Here is a 17,869-nt window from a genome sequence, read left to right as displayed (position 1 = left end):
TACCAAGATCTTGCTGATCAACATATACTCCACTCACGATTCATAATAACAGGCTATAACACAGCACGTGTTAACCATCAAATCTATGTATGATATATTATTACAATGCCTTATCTCAATGATCCTAGCTAAACACTATTCACACAGGTCAATCTCAAACACATACACAAGCTTTCTTTGTGTAACTGTATGTAAACATAATCTGGGCCTAAGCACATGTATTGGAAGTTAACAAAGATTGGAAGTTAACTGCTCCTAAACTTTCTAACATAGTCCATGTTCCATAACCGTGGGTCCTAGTACACAATTCAATCAGTTCTACATGTATACATTACTTCCATGTATCCATCTTGTCTCCAGGAGTGCTGCATTCCATCTTATCTGGTCAACGTCCCAATAGCAACTAACTGTAACTATTTCTTTTACTTTCCAAGAAGACTCTCTAGGGGGAGGGGTTGATCCTTTTGTCTTTCCAGGGACCATTCAGTCACCTTCTATCAATAGCCTGCAGACACGCCCCTTGTTACTGTATCTTGAATGGTTCAGGTATTCCTTTTGAAAATGTTAATGGCCACACCTCTTCTGCTGGTCATCTATGATTACTCTAATGTAAACTTATAACTTGTATAAAATGTGAGTGCAACATGATATGGAATTCTAATAACTGTCATCTGATAGCTAATATGATTCCAATCATTTAGAGACTAAACATGGCATATGAGATAGAATATGTAAATTGATATGCAATATTTTCCTGGCTTATGAGATAAAATAATATTTATCTCAGACTATATTAATGTTATGGGCATGGTTAAAATCTTAATTATGGAAATTATATGCTGGGGAAAATTAGGCTTTGACAACCTATGTTTACATTTCCGATTATGTGGACATCTTTGATCACATGCCCTTAGGCCTTCGCATTCATGAGCCCTGAGGACAATACAGTGTTTATTATAGGCATGATTAGAGTTCATTATTACACTTGGTATATAGAAAATCCCCTATTATGATGGAAACAATTAGTCTCATGGATTTTTTTATACTGCCAAGAACTCACCCCTGAGGAAGACTTAAGACAAAATGCCTTGGGTATAAAGGGGGTGATTCTAATTCATCCGCCCCATTGCAAATTCACAATGGGGACCAATGTTGAAAATCTGCACATGTGTATACGTGCTTATGCTTATTCTCTTAGATGCCCAGGGGGGCGGGTGGTTAGTGGGCGTTCGCATACCCATGGGTGCGCTCAGGAAACCGCTAGGCGTCCCCATGCAAAAGGGGCAGCCACCTGCCTTCCAGGGGGAGGGCAGCTGACATCACCAGATAGCTACACATGTTTGAGTCAATGAGGCAATTCCGAATTTTATCTATGATTGTTAAATGCACTGAATTGGATATATTAAGAAGAAGCTGATTGTGCATATGGATCTGTTTTATATCTATATAGTAAGTAAGTAAGTAAGTTTCAGATCAGATTTTTTTCATGGCACCCCAGGCCAAAAAAAAAGCAAAATAAATATAACCTTACGCAGATTGGGTTTATATGCAATTCTAAAGAGACCTACACACGGAGAGATTTGTGCCCGAGATTCTAAATGGGAGATTAAGCATGAGAGATTTCAAATCTCTCACAGAAAATGTTTAGGACAAAAAAGTCTTCAAATTTAAATAATGGGTTGGAATAAAGCCAGGGGAGTGTCATCTTCTATAAAAAAAATTATGTAAAAAAAATGGCATGGGGTCCCCCCCACAAGCATGACCAGCCCCAGGCTCTATGAGCTAGTCCTGATTTCTTGAATACCAGGGGGAAAAAAATAAATAAGGTCCCCCTATATGCAAGAAACCAGCACCAGCTTTAGGGCCAGTCCTGGTTCCCAAAACAAAGGGGACAAGGTGAGTGGGGGTCTCCTTTATTTTTGTGGACCAGTACCAGGCTCCACTAGCAGGGGGTGTAATGCCATAGCCACACACTTGATGGCCAAAGCATTACCCTCTCTAACTAGTCAGACCAGGCCAGGAGTTTTTGGGGAGGTGGGGACCCCCCAAATAAAGGGGTCCCTCCTCTCCAGAGCACCACAGGCCTGGGTTGAAGCCCAAGCCTATCCCCTGCACCCCTGGGTGGTGGGTGCAGGGTTGATAGCTGCTTTCAACAGTAATATTGTCCTTTACAGTAGGACTGCAGGTCCCAGCAAGCCTGCCACACATGTTGGTACTTGGCAGAACCACAGGTACCAGAATGTGGGGCAGTCTAGACCTGACTGTACTTATAGCCCCCTGTAAAGGAAATATTAAAATAAAAACACAAACACAGGTTTTAAAATATTTTATTACACCTCTTAATCTCTCTTCACCCAGGAGTGCCCCCCCCCCCCCCAAGGCTTCTGTGGCGTCTTCACCTGGGGGCAGCAGCCCCCTAAGCTCTTTTGCATTGCCGCCACCTCCCAGGGCTTCAGCATCTTCATCTGTGTTCTTCACCTGGGGACAGCTGCCTTTTCAGCTATTTTGCATGGCTGCCACCTCCCAGAGCTTGTTGTTCAGGATCTCTTCTCTGCTCCTCCTCTGCCTACGGACTCCCCTGTCTAGAGCTGGCTAATATAGCCACCTCCAGGGGGCTGGGTGAAGATGTGGCAGGCAGTGGGTGGCTGGCCGTGGCCTTTTTGTGTTCTATTTTCTCCCTTTCCCGCTGTCACTGAATGAGTACGAGGGGGACCCGGACAGCTGTCGTCGCCACTTGGGACCCGGACTGTTGCCGCTGGGGGTGGGTAAAGTCACAAACGAGAGGGGGCGCGATTGGGGTTTCTGCCGGCAGGGGGGAGGGATGTGCAAAGGGGGGGATCAGGGGTTCCATGGCTGGGGGTCGTGGGGTACTGCAGGTGGAAGAGGGGGGATTAACGGGTTCCGCATTGCCTGCTCAGAAGGCCCTGCTCATCTGCCCACACCACCAGGGCTGCTAAACATAGAAACATAGAATTTGACGGCAGATAAGAACCACTTGGCCCATCTAGTCTGCCCTTTTTTTTAAACATGTTACCTCAAACCATATTTGATCCTTATTTTTTTGTAAGGATATCAATATGCTTATCCCAAGCATGTTTAAATTGTACTACTGTATTTGCGTCTACCACCTCTGATGGTAGGCTATTCCATTTATCTACTACTCTTTCTGTGAAGTAATTCTTCCTTACATTTCAACTGAATCTTCCTCCCTCTAGTTTCAGTGCATGTCCTCGTGTTCTGTTGCTCCTCTTCCTGTGAAGAATGTCTCCCACCTGTACCTTGTTAAAACCCTTGATATATTTGAAAGTTTCTATCATGTCCCCCCTTTCCTTTCTCTGCTCTAAAGTATACATATTAAGATCTTTTAGTCTTTCCTGGTACGTTTTGTGATGTAGGCCATGCACCATTTTAGTTGCTCTTCTTTGTACAGTCTCTAATGTATTTATATCCTTCTGGAGATATGGCCTCCAGAACTGAACACAATACTCTAGGTGAGGTCTTACCAATGACCTATACAGTGGCATTATTACTTCTTTCTTTCTACTGCTGATACCTCTCCCTATGCAACCAAGCATCTGACTTCTTCATTGCTTTGTTACATTGCCTACCTGCTTTTAAGTCCCCTGAAATAGTGACACCTAGATCCCTCTCTTCCTCAGTAGTTTCCATTATAGTGCCATTTATACTATATTTAGTCTTTGGATTTTTGAGACCCAAGTGCATGATTTTGCATTTTTTTGGCATTAAACTGTAGTTGCCATTCTCTTGACCATTTCTCTAATCTACCTAGATCCTCAATCATTTGTTTTACCCCTCCTGGTGTGTCTACCCTGTTGCATACCTTTGTGTCATCTGCAAAAAGGCACATTTTACCCTCAATTCCATTTGCAATATCACCAATAAAGATATTAAAAAGCACTGGTCCAAGTACAGATCCCTGTGGTACACCACTTGTAACCTTTCCCTCCTTTGACTGTACTCCGTTTACTACAACTCTCTGTTTTCTGTCCTGCAACCACGCTCTTATCCATTCAACTATCTTAGAATCCAATCCCAAGCTTTCAAGTTTATTTAACAGTCTGCGATGTGGGACAGTGTCAAAAGCTTTACTAAAGTCTAGATAAGCTACATCTACAGCCCCACCTTGATCTATTACTTTAGTCACCCAGTCAAAAAAGTCAATAAGATTTGTTTGACATGATCTTCCCCCAGTAAACCCATGCTGTTTTGGATCCTGTAAATTGCTGGTTTTGAGATATTTTACAACTCTTTGTTTTAAGAGTGTTTCCATCAATTTCCCTACTACTGATGTAAGGCTCACTGGTCGATAGTTGCTTACCTCTTCCTTGCTTCCACTTTTGTGCAGTGGGACTACATTTGCTGGTTTTCAGTCCTCTGGGATTACTCCAGTAGCAAGAGACTGGTTGAATAATTCTGTTATTGGTTTTACCAGCTCCCCTTTAAGCTCTTTTAGTATCCTTGGATGTATCCCATCTGGCCCCATTGATTTAACTACTTACAGTTTTGAGAGTTCTGTGAGGACTTTCTCCTCTGTAAATATACTTGTCTCTCCCTCAGTTTTCTGACTATACTTGCAACTTGACTGTGGCCCCTTCCCCTCTCTTTCAGCAGTGAATACTGAGCAGAAATAATTATTAATATTATCTGCTATTACATTGTCCCACTCAAGAAAACTTCCACTCTCTGTCTTCAGTCTAATTATTCCACTTTTTGTTTTTCTCCTTTCACTTACCTAAAAAAAAGTTTTCCCCCCTTTATCCACTGACTGGGCTACCTTCTTAGCCTCCTTCTGTCTAACACGATATACCTCTTTGTCCTCATTCTTCTGCGTCTGCTTAAATTTCTTAAAGGCCAACTTTTTTGCTTCCACAATACTTGCTACTTCTTTTGCAAACCACAATGGCTTTCTTTTTCTTGTGTTTTTCCTAACTCTTTTGACACAAAGTTCTGTTGCTTTTAGAATTGCACTTTTTAATTTTTCCCACTATTACCCCTTTTACACCAACGAAAAACCCAGGTCGGACCCAGGTCGGACCCAGGTCAGTGTTGGTGTAAATGGGACCAACCCAGGTCCATTGACACTGGTCTCCTACCCAGGTCCTGACCAGGGTTGAACACTGGTTGGACCTGGGTCGTGAGCGGTGTAAATGGTCCCAACCCAGGTCAGGACATCTGGGTAGTGCTGATAGGATACCAGAAGCATGGGACGCCTTTCCGTAAGTCAGTACCATGCGTTCCACAGTGCATTGCAGCAGCAGAAGACAGCAACCCGTGCGGACAGTGCACACAGGCTGCTACCTGGCACTCCACAGGTGGACCTGCCACAACCCTATCTGGCACTAGGATGCAGCGCTGTCAGGCAGTAGTGGGACCAAGAGCTTAAAGGAGGAGGGTGCGTGATGTGCCTCCCACTCCAGTGACTCAATTTTTTAGGGGATATATACTCTACCTACAGAAATCATTTATGTTTGTTTTGGGGGGCTGGGGGGACATACTGCAAGGTCGACATGGTCTAGGTCGACAGTCAAAAGGTCAACATGGGTTTTTTCACTGTTTTTTTTTTTTTTTTACCCGAATGTCGACATAGTCGACATGGACACAGTTTTAAGTGTCCATGCACTCGGCACACTATTTTATTCTCCCACAATGCCCCAGTGCAGTGATGGCTAACCTTGACACTCCAGCTGTGTGTGAACTACACATCCCAGCATGCCCTGCATCAGTTTTAGCATGGCCAAATAGTAAAACTGTAGCAGGGCATGCTGGGATGTGTAGTTCAATAACAGCTGGAGTGTCAAGGTTAGCCATCACTGCCCTAGTGGATATTAGGGCATGAAATACTGCCTGTCGGTATATGTCGGCTCATTAAACAGTGAAAAATCCTATGCCGACCTAATGCTTGTGTCGACCTAATGACCGGTTGACCTTGTCCCATGTGGACCTTGCAGTATGTCGACCTAGTGGTGTCAACCTAATGACTGTCGACCATCTTTAGGTCGACCAACTGACTGCTGCTGCAGGGGCAGAGGACTGGGGGGAGCACATGGGTGATGCTGCACTTTTATACCGCTATGTGTGCTTCATCACTGAATATAACTTTTTGAAAAAATATTTTGCTAAATAAACCAACCAACATTTTTCAATGCTAACTTTTCATGTCTTTTAATTTTTATTTAAATCATTGAGGGAAGATTGCCTGGCAGTTTATCAGTCCTAAAATTTACATTTTTAATGTCATCCATAGGGAAAAGCAGGGCTGACCCAGGTTCAGTGTAAATGGTGCAGACCCAGGTCCGACCCAGGTTGAAGTGCTGTGTAAATGGGGTATGAAGCAGGGTCCAACCCTGGAAACTTCCGTGTTCAAAGACCAGGGTCCGACCAGGGATTTTGGTGTAAAAGGGGTATTATCTTGCACTCCTTCCAAGTTCTTCCACTCTGCCAAAGAATCCCTTACAGAGTTTCCCATCTCTACAAAATCAGCCTTCCTAAAATCTAACACCTTTGTTATTGTGTGCGATGAGTCAGTCGCTGTCTTTATTTTGAACCATACTGCTATTCGCCGGAGTCAGAGAAACAGGGGGCATGGACAGCAGCTCACACTGGAGGTTATTCTGGTTGGTGCGGAGATTTTTTCTACTGCGCATGCGTATCATTCGCTATGTCCATGTGCGGCGTCAGCACACCACTGACGAATGGACTGTCCCGAGCAAAAAATCCTATCCGCAATCGCACGGTGACAGTGGGCATGATGTGGGCGTTTTTAGGGGAGAGGCTAGAAAACTGGGCGTATACCTGGGCGTACACGGGGGTGTGCACTCAAACTGCATGGAGAGACAACCGCCTTGCTCGGCGAGCGCAACGTGCATTTTGGGCCAAAGACAGTCGGGCGACGGGCTGATCTGTGGCGTCGGGCAGGGATTGTATGTCGGGCGGGGGCGGGCGGGCGGCCAGCCAGGGGGGGTTAACTTACATTGTTATAAGGATTGTGCAGCGGGTCGGGTGGCAGGGAATCAGCGGCGGCTGATAGCGTACATAGCAAAGATGCCGGACTGTCATGGCGGCCAGGACTGCGGGGAGCCGAGTGCCGGAGATGGCGGGATGGTAGGTATATCATGCACACTACACACACACACATACATCACACACACACACTATACACACACAGCACGCACTTACACAATCATATGGCTACTATCCACGCAAATTACATAACTGGAGCCCTGCTAACACATAATCCCAGTGTCCATGTGGGTGTGGAGTTAATTTTATAAAGTATGGCAGGCGCAGCGAGCCATCGAGCCCGAAGCGTGGTGAGCACAGCGAGCCCCGCGAGGGGATGCAGATACTCATCCCCTCGCGGGGCACGCTGCGCTCGCCACACTTCAGGCACAGTTGCTCGCTGCACTTGCCACACTTTATAAAATTGACTCCACGCCCACATGAACACTGGGATTATGTGTTAGCAGGGCTCCAGTTATGTAATTTGCGTAACTTATGTCATTTGCGTAAGTTACGTAGTTTACTTAGCCAGCATAGTGGTGTATTGGTATTCTCAATACACCACTACGGAAACTACGTAACGGGCACCCAACTAACATATAAGTACCTATTAATCCAAATACACATGTTTCAATATGTCCATTTAGTTATTTTGTAACCATCTACACCCTTAGTGCAAGTGTGTTTTACATCTTTATAAAGCAGGCTACACAATTCAAAGGAGTCGACATGTGTCAAATTTTTCACTGCAACACAAACATACAAGTCTATTTTTTTTAACACATCTATCACGTCTAACACCAACAATGTGTTTTTGGGTCACCATTTCTACTTGCAATGTTTGTTAAATGTCGTATGCTCATGGACACTATTTTGCCCACAATCTCACTGATATTTACCTTGGACATAAATGTATAACTTTGCTACCTCCTAATAACTTTTATTATCACACTCTGTATGTAAGATGCCAGGAAGCACATTATTGCAATCACATATCTCTAGCAAAGGTTCCCAACATCTGCTTATCAGTCTGTAATGTCTTATTTGTTACAATATTAGATGATGTTTGCACACAAACCATTTTTTCATGCTTGGTCGACTGAGACATCTAACAATAACTATGAAAAACCATCACTGTTGTTTGTGAAGGGAGGACACATATGCATTCCTCGACAAATGTCTCATTACCCCCATGTTTGCCTACCTGACCCACTCCATGGTCCTGGAGTTAACTGGTAATGTAGGAGTAACATCACCTGCAGGGAAACAGCTTTCTCACCTATTAAGTAGCTCAGCACAGGTGCTGGTAAATGGTGGAGCTGAACATTTTATTCCTCATGGAGAGGGTCAGCAAGGCAAACATGATCAATACATCACTTCATCCACCTCAACACCATACTCAATGATGTGTATGTACACACAAATAATGTATTTAGGTTACACAATGAACACAATAAATTACACATCAAACACATGCTTTTACTGGTGTAAAATAATTTTTATTGCTGTTAAGCATCACAGCGAAATGTATATTTTTGTAAAAGAAAAAAAAATATAAGAAGTGTCATATAGCATATATTACGCCACTCCTATAAATTAAATTCACATAAAAGCCTATTCCTCCCATTCTTGGGCAACCCGGATTTCCAGCACGGGGAGGCTAGCTTCCCTTTTTCAACTTTAAGTAGAGAAGGCCTAACAAACGTTGGCGATCTTACAGATCCATCCAGCGGTAAACCCCTGACGTTCTCCCAGGCACAAACCTCCTTTCCAACTCTCAAAAACTTCCCAATAGCGTTTTTCCAAATGCAACATTACGTAAGCTCAGTGTTGAAGTCTCTTTCAAAACAGGACCTATCAAACACACTCGACGGGGTTTTGCGCGCCCAACAAATAACTAGAAAAGCTATCTCAATACACTATAGGATATTCAATCCTCTCCTTGATCACTCTAACTCAGAATCAGGTATGAAACAATGGTTAACGCATTTCCCCACGCTATCCTGCGAACAATTAATTAAACAACTATCCATATCTCGCAAACTATTCCCAGCCGCCCAGTACCAGGAACTATTCCTGAACATCACTCACAGATCCTATTATTCCCCCAAGAGACAATTTTTGGCCGGCATGCCAAACACAGGACACTGTGGTAAGTGTCAAGCTCCACAAGCTGACCTTTTTCACTGCCTATGGGCGTGCCCATTTATCCGCAAATTCTGGCTACAGGTAAAATCTTTCGCCCTAGACCACTTATTAAACTACATACCATTTACTGCGGAGTGGGCGATTTTTGGCATACTTCCTGAACAACAAAGGATAACAAGAGGCTGCAAAAAGCTATCAGTTGCAATCAGTGCAGCAGCTTGCAAGGCTATTCTACAAAATTGGATTGACCCCTCCCCCCCTCCCCTAGAGTTATTCAAGGTAAAACTCCACCACCTGTTCATGATGGACTGGTTAGAGACCACACTACATAAAGAAAAACTCACAAAAACTTTTTTTAACATATGGGAGAGTTATATTAATACATTACCGAGAGATTTTCAGAGCAGGATCAAGCAAACCCTCCAAAACACAGAATATTACGAAACAAGAGTGGTACAGGGAGATCCACCAATTCCCTAGGAAATAGACAAGGAAGAGGGTCTGGAATGGGGGACGGGGGTTTCTAGGGACATGGCCTCCCCGCTGATGATATATAATAATTGAAACTAACTAGGTAACACAGAAAACAAGTGTCGAACAATGACTGATGTGGACACAGATTAATTGCCAATGCTGTTTGTATTTTGAACTGCTTTTATTTTTCTCATTACTCTTTATTGCGATTCAAGTCAATATGTATACGAGTAACTCTATGTTAATGACAGCATCACAATTATTTTGTACATATAGCGCATTTGACAAATGTATCGTAAGGTGAAAGCATAATAAAAAATAAAACTTAAAAAAAAAAAGAAGTGTCATATAAAAAACAACCAGGCAGAACAAGAAGTGCCATTACATGAAACATGTGAGACACAGCAGGTGCATGGTGAAATGAAAGTCCACACCAGCATCCGACCTGCATCATCCAGGAATAATGCTAACCAGGATCCATCAAACCAATACCCTGCATTTCCAGATTGCAAATTAAAGATTGAAGTACCCTTTGCACGGGAATGAATAGAGTTAGCACACAGGAAGTGGCCCACCACAGCAAAGGACAAGATTTGGGGCCAAATCACAGACGAAGTCAATAAAGTGACATGGTAACATTACTTCCACAGTCTAGCTAACATTACAACGCAAACACTGTTAATACAGAATGGATGAATAAAGTTTATATCAAATAAAAGTGTTTTCAGCCAATCAGGCAACAGCATAAGTTGCATGCACAAATTTTCGCTTACTGTATATACAGTACCTGTAATTCCCTCCCTACATGTAATGCATATGTACGCATGTGCATATTGGAAATGTCAGAGAATATTTTTATACGCATACATACTGTTCATATTGAATGGATTAATAAAGTTTATACCAAATAATAATGTTTTGAACCAATCAGTGAGCAGCAAAACTTATATATGAACCTGCAATTATGTGCTGCGCCATTGCCAATATGACTACCACAAGAGCTGCACCCTTTAGCTCCAGCGAGCTGCTGGCCGGGCGTACGTCAGACCATTGGACAATTGGAACGTTGATGGTCCGATCTGCGTAGGAGACAGCCGGAGTTCCTCTGCAGCATTCGCTGGTACATCAGCTGCTGTATTTAAAAAAAATATGTATGCGATTGTTTGCAAAGTTAAAAGATATGTTTGTATATATGTGCATGAGTATATGGGTGTATATGTGTATTGTGTATATTTGGGCCTATATGGGTAGTGTCTATATGGGCCTATATGTGTATTGTGTATACTGTATATGGGCCTGTGTATATGGGTATATATGGGTAGTGTGTATATATGGACCTGTGTATATGGGCCTATATGTGTATTGTGTATATATGGTCCTGTGTATATGGGTATATATGGGTAGTGTGTATATATGGGCCTGTATATATGGGTATTGTGTATATATGGGCCTGTGTATATTTGTATATATGGGTAGTGTATACATTTGTGTGTTGCATTTCTATTCGTTTTTTAAAATATATATATTTTTTTTATAAATGACCATGACTAATGAGATTGTATTTTTTATCTCCCTTTTCCTGATCCGCCATCTTCACAATTAACACCATCAACATGAATATTGAAGCCAGGGCCCTCCCACTCCCCTGCCCCCACCCACTCCCCTGGCCGCTCCCACTCCCCTGCCCCCACCACCTCTTCTACCCCATCCCCCCTCCACAACCTCCTCTACCCCATCCCACTCCTCTACCCCCACCACCTCCTCTACCCCATCTCACTCCTCTACCCCCACCCACTCCCCTGCCCCCACCCACCCACTCACCACCCCAACCCCATTTCCAAAACCCATACAACTCCCCACCACCCACCGCCAACCCCTACCAATCCCCACTCCACCCCAGCATGATGTGCAACATACATTTATATATTGGCTTATTAATACTGTGTCAGGACATGCTGAGCCATGCTTTTCTAAAACAGATGTAGGCCCATGATTTGTAGAGCAATGTCATACCATTTGATAATTAAGGAGTAGTAAAGCTTCAACAAGGTAATTACCGTTAAACTGCACAGGTTAATTCTGAGGTTTGAGGTTATTCGCCCAGCAGAAACCTCCCAATTGTGATTCAGCATACATTCATCCAAGAAGGAGGAACTTACTTATTTGATGTTATGTCATATGTATGTGTGTGTGTAAACATCATAGTAGCTTGTACCATGTTCACAGCAGGCCCATCTTCAATGTTGATTAAAATTTTGTTTAGCCATCACAGTTAACTCACAACTTCTTCTTTTAAAATTCAAAAATCATTTGTGTATATTATAACATAATTGTAATCCATTTTTTCCCTTCACCACAGACAATCAACAGCACCAGGAAGATGTGGCCCACACGTTGGGTGAGATCCACCTCACCCTGATTTACCTGGCTATCCTATTTGCCCAACTTGAGGACCTCATTACATTTTTTTATTTTTTTATTATTGTGTTAAAAATAAAAGTTAATATACATTTAGAAGTTGTATGTGTTTTTTTTTAAATATGTTAGAGTGTTTGTAAGGGCAGTTACATACAGATGTGTAATGTCACTTAAATATGTAATGTAACGTGAAGGGTAACGAATGAATGTTGTCTGAATGTGTGGGTTGTATGGTTAAATAACACATAGTGTAAAAGCATGATTGTTTGTTGTTGTTCCATTCAAACATCACACATAACATTAGGGTAGGTAGACATGTAACAAATTAGACACAAAATAATTCTGGGAATAATTTAGTACATACACACAAACTCCTACATAACTACATTTAAAAGTGAAACCAATGTGGGGACACATAGATAGTGAGTAAAGTGTCACCTTAGAACATAGTATATATAGATGTAATGAGGGTCACAATGTTGTTTTATTACGGAGTTTCTTAAAGTAGACAATTGTGTTAATATAACACAATGATTAAATAACACTTAATGTAATTGAGTAATTGCCATAATGAAACTTCAAAGGGATTACTTGCATGCCAATATATGTGAAGCGTACGCCACCGTGCTCGGACGCACATCCTCTCACGATCGGGGAGACATGCTGAGTGTCCGAGCAAAAAAGGCTGAGACCCGTCCGTGCACGGTGGCGTATGCTCATATGTGCGCCAGGTGTCGGTGGGTAAAAGGCTGAGATCCGTCCGTGCACGGTGGCGTACACTCAAATGTACGCCACTCCCCTTTGTCGGTGTCTGTGTCCGTCCGTGTGCGGCTGTTCTGTGGGCTGACTCACGCTCACCGTGAGAGTGCGGAAAACGCTCGGTGTGAACGTCCATACGCACGTTTCACTGATCCGATCAGAATAAGGCCCACTGTGCTGGTCATGTTTCCACAGCGGCAAAAATGGGGTGTGGCTTTGCGATAGCAGAATCCTGCGAAGGCACACATCTTTTGTCTGAAGCCAAGCCCTTTTTCGGGACTGCGCATAGAGGGGCCACGCAGGAGTCCTGACCAATTATAAAAAATCATAAGATGCATCTCCTGCAGTCTTGCACCATCTTATCACATGTTAACTGTAAAGGCCCCCATACACTAGGGCGACTTGTCCTTAGGACAAGTCGCCCCCGACTTCCCCCTGAGCTTCCCCGGCTGCTCCCCGGGGGAGCTTGATTAGACTGGCACTTGATGTGCCATTTTTTACATGTGATAAATCGTCTCGATTTATCACATGTAAAAAACCCGGGGAGCAGGGGGGGGGGGGCTACAGAGGTGGGAGCAGGGGACTCTGTGTCCCCCGCTGCTGGGGACGCTGCGGGGGACAGCGTCTGTGTCCCCCGCTGCTGGGGACGCTGTTCCCCAGCGTCTGTGCGGTAGAGGGAGCAGGGGGGCTGGGGACTCTGTGTCCCCCGCTGCTGGGGACGCTGCGGGGGACAGCGTCTGTGTCCCCCGCTGCTGGGGACGCTGTTCCCCAGCGTCTGTGCGGTAGAGGGAGCAGGGGGGCTGGGGACTCTGTGTCCCCCGCTGCTGGGGACGCTGCGGGGGACAGCGTCTGTGTCCCCCGCTGCTGGGGACGCTGTTCCCCAGCGTCTGTGCGGTAGAGGGAGCAGGGGGGCTGGGGACTCTGTGTCCCCCGCTGCTGGGGACGCTGCGGGGGACAGCGTCTGTGTCCCCCGCTGCTGGGGACGCTGTCCCCCAGCGTCTGTGCGGCAAGGCGGTGCAGGGGGGCTGGGGACGCTGCGGGGGACACAGGCGGCATAGAGCCGGGCAGGGGAAGCCGGCCGGGAGCTGTCAGTAATGAATAAAAAAAAAAAAGCCCATACAATGAATGGGCAGCCTGTGATTGGCTGCTGAGCGCTCTCTCAGCCAATTGCTGACTGGCTGAGAGAGCGCTCAGCCAATCACAGGCCGCCCATTCATTGTATGGGCTTTTTTTTTTTATTCATTACTGACAGCTCCCGGCCGGCTTCCCCTATCCGGCTCTATGCCGCCTGTGTCCCCCGCAGCCGCGTCGCGTCCCCAGCCCCCCCTGCTCCCTCCACCGCCGCGCCGCCCCACTAGGTCCCAAGTCGGGTGGTCGGACGTGCAGCAGGTCCGACCACCCGACGCAGATCCGATGCGCACGGGACCGCGCATCGGATCTGAGGGGACATCCAAACTAGCCGATTTTGGTCCGATTTCTGCCAGATCCGTCTGATCTGGCTGAAATCTGACCAAAATCGGCTAGTGTATGGGGGCCTTAAGTAACTCTTTACTTTAGATTTCTGCCTCCTGCAGAATTTGACTAAGTTCTATGGGGATGGTGCTAACCCCAGTAAGTGGGCAACACCTTCTTAAAGCTGTGTAGGCTTCTGGGCAAAGCAATTCACTGGGGCCCCTACCAGCAGGGCCGGATTTGTGCCTAGGCCCGTGAGGCACCGGCCTCAGGGCGGCACCAATTAAGGGCGGCAGGCAGGCTGACATTCTGTTAAGGGGGAGGGGCCCTAAACTGCACACCCTGGACATATGAGGTGCTACCTGCTGAGGAGGAGGAGTTTGCAGGTGCACACTAAATATATATGCTAGACCTTTTAATATCTTGCTATATTGCATTTGAGGTCATTTGACATTCTGTTAAATAGGAGCATGGCAGAGCGGGTGGGCAGCGGCGAGTGACCCACCGCTGCCCACCCACTCTGCCATGCACATTACATCACCGCTTAGTGGCTGGGTCCGACGGTCCCCCTCCACGTCCAGAAATGGCTCAAGCTCACTGCTGCCGGCTCCCGCCCATTGGCTACTCTACAGACACACAGTCTATTGGCTCCTGTGTATCCAGCAGCTGAGCTGAGCGGCACGCAGATCCTCCCTGCGTTCAGTCAGTCACAGTGTGTGAGCCAGAGAGAGACTGACGGAGACACTGTGCTAATCACTGTACTAATAAGTGCCTCCCTCCGGGTCCTCCGTACAGTGAGCAGTCCAGAGTGCTTAAAAAAATATTAAGGTGGGCTACAGTTACATTTTTATGAAATATATAAATAACAATGTATATACATATATGATTACATTAAAATAGGGGGGGGGGCACAAAAATGTTGTGCCTAGGGGCGGCCTGACCCCTAAATTCGCACATGCCTACCAGTGGTGTAGCTAGGTGCCAAGGTGCACAGATCAAGGCATGTTTCGTGCCCCCCCCCCCCCACCCCGATTTGTAGTACCTAATTCACCTTTATTTGAAATAAACCCACTTCTACTATTTTACAATAGACTAGGAGGCCCGTGTGAAATTTACCTACAGTTTTACCGGGGAGATTATAGATATAACTGCAGATTGTCTGTGCAGGCTGGGGAGTGCTTCGTTACTGCTGCTGTGATAGTGGTTGTAGCGTGGGAGCAGCTGGGCTGGACAGTGATCTGTCTCCGGCTTCTTTTGGCCTTAGTAGTCAATGTAGTAGTCATGCGGCTGTATCTCAGCCGCATGTGGTAACTTGCGGCTGAGATTTCTCCCCGCAGTGATGTCATTCAGCTTCTCCATCTCAGTCGGAGATGGGCAGTCAGCTGTAGTGTGGGTCACCGTCTAAGGAGTATTGGATGACTGCCCATCTCCGGAGATGGAGAAGCCGAATGAAGTCACCGCCGGGAGAAATCTCAGCCACAGACAGATCACCATCCAGCCCGGCTGCTCCCACGCTGCAAACCACTATCACAGCAGAAGTGAATACCCAGTCTGCACGGACAATATGCAGTTATATCTATAATCTCCCTGGCAAAACTGTAGGGAGGGACAGCTCTGCGGTACCCAACCTCTCCATAAAGGAGCTGGGCAGGCGGGGGAGTGGCTAACAGGCACAGCTCCGGCACCCTGTAATCTTTCGGGTCCCGGAGCTCGTGCTCCGCCGGCTCTGCCCTCTCTATGCCCCTGGCCCCTACACACTCATTCATGACAATAAAAATGTCAACTCCAATTGCAGAAAAGGTTTAGAGGTTTGAGGGCACTTACGAGTCATCTGCACAACAGCTTTCTTCCATCCGCAGTACGCATGTTGAATGTGTGAGTGTAGATTATTGGATGTTTGAGGATGTACTTTTTTTGAATATACAGTATGTATGTTTTATTATGGATTAGTGTTTTACTGCAATAGTATGTTCTGTACAATGCAATTTAATCTGTAAAAACCTTTTTTTTTCTTTTTTTTTTTTATACAAATTAGTATTCGTATTAAATCGCATTCCTTGAACCCATTCACATGCGTCACATGGAGGGTGCTGGCTGCACCTGGTCGTCACATGCTGACTGGTGCCACCAAACTCAGTGACAGGAGCTGCGTGCTGCACTTTAAGATTACATACAGCATCTGGCTCCTATCACTATGTGGCAGCTGACACTGTGACAAAAATGGGGGTTAGTCTGGGAGGCGGAGTCCCTTTCATGGAGGCCATGGCCCTTCCTGTATGGTTACACTCCTTTTTCCATCAAGGCCACTTCCCTTTGCTGTGCATGCCTTCAGTACACTACTTATTCCCTGCTAACACACTTGCTGTCATAAAGCCTTGTTACTGTATGTTGAATATCTGGTACCTGAAAATAAAAATGTTGCCTTGAGCTTTATTTAGCTCATTTGTGTCTGTGCTACAAAATGACAGTATTGTCCCATGTCTGACCAGCATGAGGTGTGTACTAAGGATTGGGGGGCTCTGGTACAGATTAAGTGGGTTCGGACTTTTCCAAGTACCTAATACATACATAATTTTCACAGAAATGGTACCTCATGCTTGACTAAACTTCCTCTCTAGCACCAACTTTTTGCCTTAGCGGTCCTGACCAGTAGGTCAGTATATAACCCACTAGTGCTGGAATATGAAACCCATAAGAATTGACTCTGATTTACTGCTGCAACTGTTTCTGACCCATGCAAATCCTTCTGTTGCTGAAGGGTATACACTGACAAGGTCTTGCTCACATGCTAATATAACTAACTTATTAAATGCAGATGCCCTTCAAACTGGAAGCATGTTACAAGGCAAACTGCTGTCAAAAGTTTCTACCACACTATTAACAGTGCAGCTCTCAATTCATCAAAAATATCTTTCTGTGTGGTAAAATCTTGAAATAGACACAATTGAAGTAACAACATACTGTTTAGGGACAGCTGTTACTTTTGCGCCAGCTAGTAGCACTAGTGATTGTGCAGTTAGCTAGGTAAACACTTTGGTTGTACTGACAAACTGGACGATTTTTACTCTCTCTCTCCCTGACCCCCCTCTCTCTCGTGCTCTTCTCTGTCTCTTTCTCTCCCCCTCAGTCTCCCCTCACTCTCCCAATCCCCTATCTTTCTCTGACACCCTACCTCACATTTTCTCTCCCTCTGCTTCATTTTATCTTCTCTCACTCTCTTCTCTCTCTCTCTGACATGGTTTCTCTCTTGCTTCTCTCACTTTCTCCATTATACCCCCTCTCTCTCTCTCGTTCTCCTTTCTCTCTCTCCCTCGCTCACCCTTTCTCTTGTGTTCTTCTCTCTCTTTTTCTCCCCCTCAGTCTTTCCTCAATCTCCCAATCCCCTATCTTTCTCTGATGCCGCCCCTCTCCTTGACACATTTTCTCTCTCTCCTTAATTTTCTCTTCTCTCACTCTCTTCTCTCTCTCCCTCGCTACTCCTTTCTCTCTCCCATATCCGTACACCTTCTTTGTCTCTCTCACTCATATCACTCCCCTCGCTCTCTCTCCTGCTCCCCTATGGGGACATAGTAGTGACAGCAGAAGGGAAGAAGTAAAT

The sequence above is a fragment of the Crinia signifera genome, chromosome 5 (assembly GCF_055691185.1).
Source record: "Crinia signifera chromosome 5, ASM5569118v1, whole genome shotgun sequence".
NCBI classification, from domain to species: domain Eukaryota; kingdom Metazoa; phylum Chordata; class Amphibia; order Anura; family Myobatrachidae; genus Crinia; species Crinia signifera.
This window is presented reverse-complemented; position numbering follows the sequence as displayed.